The following is a 7,947-nucleotide window of genomic DNA, read 5'->3' as shown; positions in this document are numbered from 1 at the left end:
GTGTCTGCAAAGCATTACTTTTGGCATTATCTTATAATCAAGTTTTGCTTCCTTTGTCCCTGCAGTGCCTCCCACCCTCCTCACCCAGGACAGACCCCAGGGGCTGTACAGAAAGCCCTTGAGATGGGAGAAGAGAGAGGGGCCAAAGAGGAGAGGCTTCTGCCCTGTCCTCCTTTGCCTTGGAGTGCCTTTGCCTTCATCTTTTGTTCCCTCTGCACCTGGAACTCATCAGTTGCTCCGTTGCCATCTCCAGGTAAAAGGGACCCTTTCTGCTTCCTCTGCCTCTGGGACTGTAGTTCCTCAAATTCTGCTTTCAGCTGGACCCTTTCCTCTTGTCCGATGGTATTGTCTTAGTGTCTGTTAGGCCTCCAACCTAAGGTGCACACCCAGCTGTCCAAGCACAGAGATTATGTACAGGTTAGATCTGCATCTTTGTTAGTTTCTCAGGAGATGATTAACACACTAATTTAATGGATGGGAACTCCGGCATTTGCCAATGTGCTTATCACATACATGCTTGAGCCCCTTGGGGGTCCTCTGGTGGTCTTCAGCAGTCTCCATCACCTTGTCCACTCGCTGATCTCGGGCTGTACACATGCTGTGTCCATCCTCTGTCTTGTCCTTACCATTATCACGCACAAACCAGCCTGTTCTGGTATAGCTTCCATTATCAGTCCTACTGGGATTTGATTTATTGCTCTTATATTGTGGACCAAATGGTAAGTTTTTCCATCAGCCTTTTTGTCTGGCTAAGTAGGAGTGTTGTATTTGGACTCACCTTCTAGGAGTAACTTATACTTGAGAAGATTTGGTAGTATTAGAGCAACCCAGTTTTAGCTTCTAAGTTGAGAGGAGGATGTTGAATTCTTACCAGTGATGATCCTGGTTCTAGGTCAAATGGTTCAGCTCTTTTGGATTTCTCTGGAATACAGAAATTGAGGAGTGCCCCAGTGCTTTCCCAGAGGCATAGGGAAAGGCCTGCTTTCTGGAATTCCTGTCACACCGATAACAGGTGTTACATTTTCTGAGCTAGGCTCTCCTCCCAGGGTGTTTAAAACTGAATATGTTGCCCTGGTATCTTCGACCTGAGAACTCAGTTTTATCTGTGCTTCATTCACCTTCAATTTTTGCAGCCTTTGTCTGATGTCATCTTATGACTGTCCAATAAACAAAGGTGCCATTTGATTTGGGTTTTTTTTTTCCCTTCTACAGACTCTAAATGGAAAACAGTGTATTTCCTGGCAGTCTCTTGTTTAAGAAAATAGTGGGTGGCTTCCTCGAATCCTGTCTGATTTCATGTGCTATATTTATAGCTATATTTATAGCTTAAGGAATTGCATTCTTAGTTCCAAAGAATCTCCATCTTTGATACTGATGGAACAGTGCCTGTGGTCTGAAATATTTGGATTCCAATTTATGTCTGAAGGGAGAAAATAAATGTCTGCTGAGCCCTGGAGGAGACATCTGAGGCTGCCTGAGTCTCTGCTCGAGTATGGGAAGCCCTTGCAATAATTTTTCACTAAGTATTGTCAAGTATCACACTCCTCTCCAGTTAAATGAAAGTCCTTCTCAACTTCTGAAAATTCTTTCAACTTTTTGACTTCTGAAAGTGGAGAAGAACTTTTGTGGTCTTTCTTTAGGCACTCCTTTAAAGAATTGAGAAGGTCTGGGAAAGCCTGTACATAAGAAATAGCTGCTGAGGCAAGTGGTGTTTGGTTTGTTTGGTTTTTTGTTTGGTTTTGTTTACTTGGTTGGTTGGGGTTTTTTTGTCTCAACCACAGTTTTGTGGGTTTTTAGCATCAGCATTATGACACGAGTTAGACCACTAAGGTATCCAGTGCTGATTTTTTGAGGCTCCAGGTTTGAGAGATCAGCCACTATCTGGTAAATGGTTCTGATGGGCTAAAAACTTGTATGTTTTGCAGTAAGAATTTTTCCTTCTGCAGCTTGCAGCTGTTGTTTCAGACGCTTTTGCAAGCGTAAGAGCACAATACGTGCCATGTGATCAATTTTCATCAAGTTGTGGCTAAATAAATATTAAATTTTAAATAAATATTTTTAATAATACGTATTTTTACTGTTGAGATTAATTCAGAATTACTTTTTAAAAGATTAGGTTTTCTTAAATTTCAGATAAATTTAAAACTAATAATTATTAATATTTAACTTGGACTTTATAATTTTCAATTAAAAAATTTTTAAAATTATTTATTAAAGTATATAAATTTTTAATTTTTGCTTTTTTTATTTTAAAAATTTTAACTCCTAAATTTTATTTTCTATCTCAGGTTTTCATCGTGTAATTTTTATTTTGTAAGGTTTTAATGGTATCTTTACATAAACAATTTTTAAATACAAAATTTTATTTATTTTTATTTTCCTTTAAGGTATTTAAATTTTGAAAATATCAATACTAAATTTTATTCTGATTTTCAATGCTTATTTATAATGTAATTAATCATTAATAATAATGTACTAAATGCATAGTTTTATATTAATGTATTGGTTTAAATAATAACTTACATCATTATAATAAAATATTTGAAGTAATTCTTATTAATTTGAAAATTCATCTTGCAAAAACATCTATTGATTTTACTTTTTTTTTTTTTATTTGTTGTTCAGTTTACTTCTAAAATTTGAATTTTTTATTTCAAGTTTTTAGGAACAGCTCTTTCCTGGTTTAAAGTTCATGCTCCGACTCATACTCTTCTTTTCTCCCCTAGGTTCAGGATACCAGTAGCTCTGCATCCCAGCTTCCAGGTTGCTGTTCAGAGCTAGAAAGTGTTTACACTTTCTTAGCTTCTATAAAACAAACATTCTGTGTTAGCTTCAATCAGGTGTCAATATCACTACTAGACTATTACTAGCAGGCATTTCATATTAACCCTTACATCAATAAACACTTATATCGCAGCCCCTAAGCAAGCACACCTATAATAAGCAGTTGTTAATCTATTGAAAAAAATTCTTTAAAGTCAAAGAACTACACTGTTTCACCCACCTTTTAAAACGGGAGTACTGGAAAAAGGCTTAAAAAATTCTTATGCCAATGAAAGAACCAATTGTGCCCTAACATTATCATCAACTCTTCAAGAACACTTAAAAACTCTGGATATTCATAAAGTAAACTACTCACCTGCTCTTTGTAGTATCTTAGTTCGGAGCCATCTTCAGTTTTAGAACCTGGAAGATGAAGAGTTTGCAGACAACTCATCCAGAAGCCACTGATTCACTCCACACACAGACTCAGCCCTTAAACCCACGTGGAGGCTTCTATGCAATTATCCTGCCCCACCTCTTTCTCACAATCCCCTGGAAAAACCCCTCCTCTCCTTCACTGTATTCACCTGGGATGAAGGAGCCTCACCTGCAAACCATCTGAGAACATCACACCCTAACCCTCACACATATCAGTCCTACCTAAACCTCTCTCTCTCTCTCTTGCCTCCAGACATCCCCTGCGGATCCATCCACTGGTGCCAGGGAAGAGGCAGATGATGCAATAAAACATTAGATAAAGCCCCTGGGCTGTGCACTCTGCCATTTTCAAGCCCAGCTCTGCATTAGCTTACACCTGGGCTGCTGCACCACACACGCAAAACTGTCTTGGCAGTAGTTGTTGTTGCTGTTGTTGGGTTAGGGTTAGGGTTAGGGTTGTTGTCGTCTTGTTGTAGTGGTGTGTGTCTTTGTTGAGGACAGGGCGAGTTTGTCAGCAGGCAGCATAGGAGACTCTCCTGTGGAGACAGAGGAAGTGTTGGTGGCAGAGGCCGTTGTTGCAGGAGCCTTGAGGTAGATGGTTTCTTGGCAGGTAGTTGTTGGTGGACGTGGTCACGTGCAGGGCAGAGGCTGCAGCTCGATTTGCCTGGGTGGTGTGCAAATGGTGTGAAGAGCAGATAAGGAGTAGGCTTCTGCAGAACGCTTAAGTTAAATAAAATCCCTTTTTGCTAAATCAGTGTCAAAAGAGATGTTTAAAATAAAACTTGTACTGTATAAAATGTTTTCATTTTTCTGTGCTTTTTTAAAAAACTTTTTTAAAAAGTCTACTATTTTTTGTTTTAAGATTCCGCAGTACCTAATTGAAAGGACCAGCTACCAGCAGAAAGGGCTGCAAAAAGGGCTTTGAAAATGGGCTATAAATGGGGCTGGGGGCGTATGGATTTCGTGTGGCCCTACTGCACGTGTGCGAATCCGGAATGCCAGTCTTTGCCAATGCATGTGCGCTGACTCCAAGCAGCAGTGCCAGCTGCAGTGCCGCTTTTCATCCACAGGGCGGCAGCACTCACTTAGCACTCCTTAGCCCTCTGCTGTCCGTCTGCTTTACACTGGAGCTGCCAATTCTACCCTGAGAATTTTTTTATCAGTGTTAATGGAGCACTGAATTGCTTTAAGTTGCTCCTGGTTTAGAGATAACGGTCTGGACATGTTTTATGTGGACTCTTTCCCATAGCATGAGCATTGAGAGGAGCTGTCTGGTAAGAAATGAAGATTTAAGGGAGGGCTTTGCTCTGTATTGCAGCTGGGAGGTTCAATTCTGTCCCAGAGTTGGGTTATTGCAGCTGGAGCTCACAGCGTGGCCTCGAGGTTCTTTGCACAACATGCATGTGAGATGCCAGTTATCTCCCAGGATGATGAGGCCTCCCCTTTATGATGGAGTCTGTCCTCTACCCGAGAGTCCCCATTCACCATCAACCACTTCTCATCAGGATAATTCTTCAGCAGTCCAGTTGTTCCAACTTCAGTCTCAGTCAATGCATCCTCCCACAATATGTGGGTTTTTTGAGTATTTACAGTCTACAAACTGCCATTATTATTCTAAGTGAAAGAGTAAAAGTCTAACTAACTTTTAATCACTGGAGTTCAGCTACAATTTCATTTGAATTGCAGCCTCAGGTCCAAACACTCCAACTGATAATACTATGTCAACACCCTTAAGCAGTTTTCAGTTTTCCCAGATCTGTAACAATTATGCCTCTAATTCCACTGTGTCCCCAGAAGCAGCTGTATGCCCTCCTGGCCCTTTATTCCTGGCAGCTTTTGGCACTGTCCCTTCCCGAGATGGTGGTGGGATGGGTGGTGGGTGGTGCCTGGGGTACATAAACTCCCCACATCTGCCCAGGGCTCACAGTCTGTTTTGGTGCTGTGCTGGGGTCAGAACTCTGCTGCTCTTGCAGTTGGTGGCAGCTGTGGAGCTCACTGGGTCAGTGTTTTTGGGAGCTCGTGGACACAGAGGCATCAGCTTTCTGCAAGAGCCTCTGAGTCAGCAGTCTGCAGTCAGAAGGGTGTTTCTTGACCACATCATCTTCTCCTGTTGGTAGCTTTGTGTGGGATATTTTGGGGTTATAAAGTGTTTAAATATTCTGTATTTTAATATTCTGTTTAATATTCCTTGTGGTGGTTATGAATAGGAACCTGGTGGCTACAGGACTAATATAGGCAGCCACTTGTGGAGGATTTTTTTGAACACAGATCAGTTGATACTTGTATCCTCCTGGAAGCCAAGTAGAGGGTTGGGTGCTGGAGAGGGCTTGTGGGATGGAGGGGACAAGGTTGGGAATTAGAAATTTATAAAAGCATACGTTTCCAGGGACTTTGGGATTGAAATAGACATGCCAGGGGAGGTATGACACTCCATTGGATTTGTACCTTTCTGATTTTGGCCGTCCATGGTGCAGGTGACCTTAGATTCAGCCTTAAGAAATCCATAGTATTCTGCTCTTCTCCCCATCTCACTGCCGGAAATTTCTGATGTGCTTTAGTGAACACTTTCTGGTTCTCTGTGGCCTGAGTCTTTTCATAGCCCCAGAGGTCAAACTGCAGCTGTTGGCAGGGGGAGTGGTGAGCGATTGGGGTGGGTTTAGGGTTAGGGTGTGATGTTCTCAGATGGTTTGCAGGTGAGGCTCCTTCATCCCAGGTGAATACAGTGAAGGAGAGGAGGGGTTTTTCCAGGGGATTGTGAGAAAGAGGTGGGGCAGGATAATTGCATAGAAGCCTCCACGTGGGTTTAAGGGCTGAGTCTGTGTGTGGAGTGAATCAGTGGCTTCTGGATGAGTTGTCTGCAAACTCTTCATCTTCGAGGTTCTAAAACCGAAGATGGCTCCGAACTAAGATACTACAAAGAGCAGGTGAGTAGTTTACTTTATGAATATCCAGAGTTTTTAAGTGTTCTTGAAGAGTTGATGATAATGTTAGGGCACAATTATATGAATCCAGACAATTTTTACTTGTGTGGAAAAGCCATGTGTAAATGTTTTGAATTTGGGAGCTGAAATTTGAAAAAATGACAGAGCTGTTGAGGGATCGAATGTTTGTGGTTTTAGGTACTAAAGAAAAATGGTAGGCAGATTGTTGGTGGTGCTGTGGGTAGGAGTCCATGTGAGGGTTAGGGCCAGCAAAAGGTTTCAGTGGTCACTCTGTGGATTTTTTTTCTAGGCCCGTTAATATGGAATTTTTGAGCCATATTGATCAGCAGTGGGAGAGACCCTGAGGGGTGGAATATTCGAGGTTTTTGGTACTAAAGGAAAGATGAAGTGAGATTGTTGGTGGTGCTGTGAGTAGGGTTCCATGTGAGGGTTAGGGCCAGAAAAAGTTTTCAGTGCTCACACTATGGATTTTTTTTCTGGGCCCATTTATTATGAATTTTGGAGCCATATTTAGATACAGTGGGTGTGCCATTGAGGGGTCGAATATTTGCTATTTTTGGTATTAAAACAAAGTTGTAGCCAGATTGTTGGTGGTGCTGTGGGCAGGGTTCCATGTGAGAGTTAGGGTCAGCAAAAGTTTTCAGTGGTCACTGTGTGGGTTTGTTTGCCAGGCCAGTTCATATGGAATTTTTGAGCCATACTGATCAGCAGTGGGAGAGCTCCTGAGGGGTGGAACATTTGAGGGTTTTGATACTAAAGCAAAGTTGTAGACAGATTGTTGGTGGTGCTGTGGGTAGGGTTCCATATGAGGGTAAAGGCCAGCAAATGTTTAACATGGTCACTCTTTGTGGTTTTTTTTTCCAGGCCCATTTACATGGAATTTTTGGAGCCATATTGAGATAGAGTCGGATGGACGCTTAGGGGTGAAATATTTGAGGGGTTTCAAAGCTAGAGTAGGGGAGAGGGCTGAGCACATCGTGGGCAAAGTGTACACAAAGAGCGTGCATCACACATGGGGTCTGTCTGTACTCCGGGGTGGGGGTTTAACACAAAAAAGGCATGGCCACACCCAAAGGGGGGCAGGTTTTTTACACCTGGGAGTATGTCCACAGAGAAGGAGGTGGGACCTGTGCCCATGAGAGGGATGTGTCTGCATGGCAGCGGCTGTGGCTTGTAGCAGCAGAGGGAGATCCAGCTCTGCTATGGACCTGAGGTGGAACAGGTACTGGGGGAGTGGGGCTTGGGGGGGACACTCCTAAAGGGGTGGTGCTCAACACAAAAGGGGCATGTCCACATCCATCACAGGCAAGTTTATTGCCAGGAGGGTGGGGCTTAATGCAAAGGGGAGGGGTTTGCATCACACGGGGGACATTTCCATGCAAATGAGAGTATGGCTTAACATGAAAGGGATGTGTCCACTCCTAAGACAGTAGACCTTTAAGTAAAGTGGCATGTCCACACCCAAAGTGGGTGGGGTTGTCATTACAGGGGTTGTGCCCAGAGTCAGGTGGGGCTATATCCAAAGGGCTGTGTCCAAACCCAAAGGGAGTGTGGTTTTCATCACAGAAGGGGCGTGTCCATGCCTGAAAGGGTGGGGATTACATTACTAAAGTTTTTCTCAGGAGGGCGGTGCTTAATAAAAAAGCTTTGCCTATGCATAAAGGGGGCGGGGTTTGCATCACAGGAGGGGGTTGTCCATGCAAGGGAAGGGGGGGGCTTAACACAAAATGGGAGTGTCCACAACCAGAGTGGGTGTGTCCCTTAGGTACTGTGGGGGGTGACTATGGGGCAATGGGGAGCTGGG

This window comes from Calypte anna, chromosome 13 (assembly GCF_003957555.1).
Source record: "Calypte anna isolate BGI_N300 chromosome 13, bCalAnn1_v1.p, whole genome shotgun sequence".
Taxonomy (NCBI): Eukaryota; Metazoa; Chordata; class Aves; order Apodiformes; family Trochilidae; genus Calypte; species Calypte anna.
The sequence above is the reverse complement of the archived record's forward strand: the minus strand, read 5'-3'. Positions refer to the sequence as shown.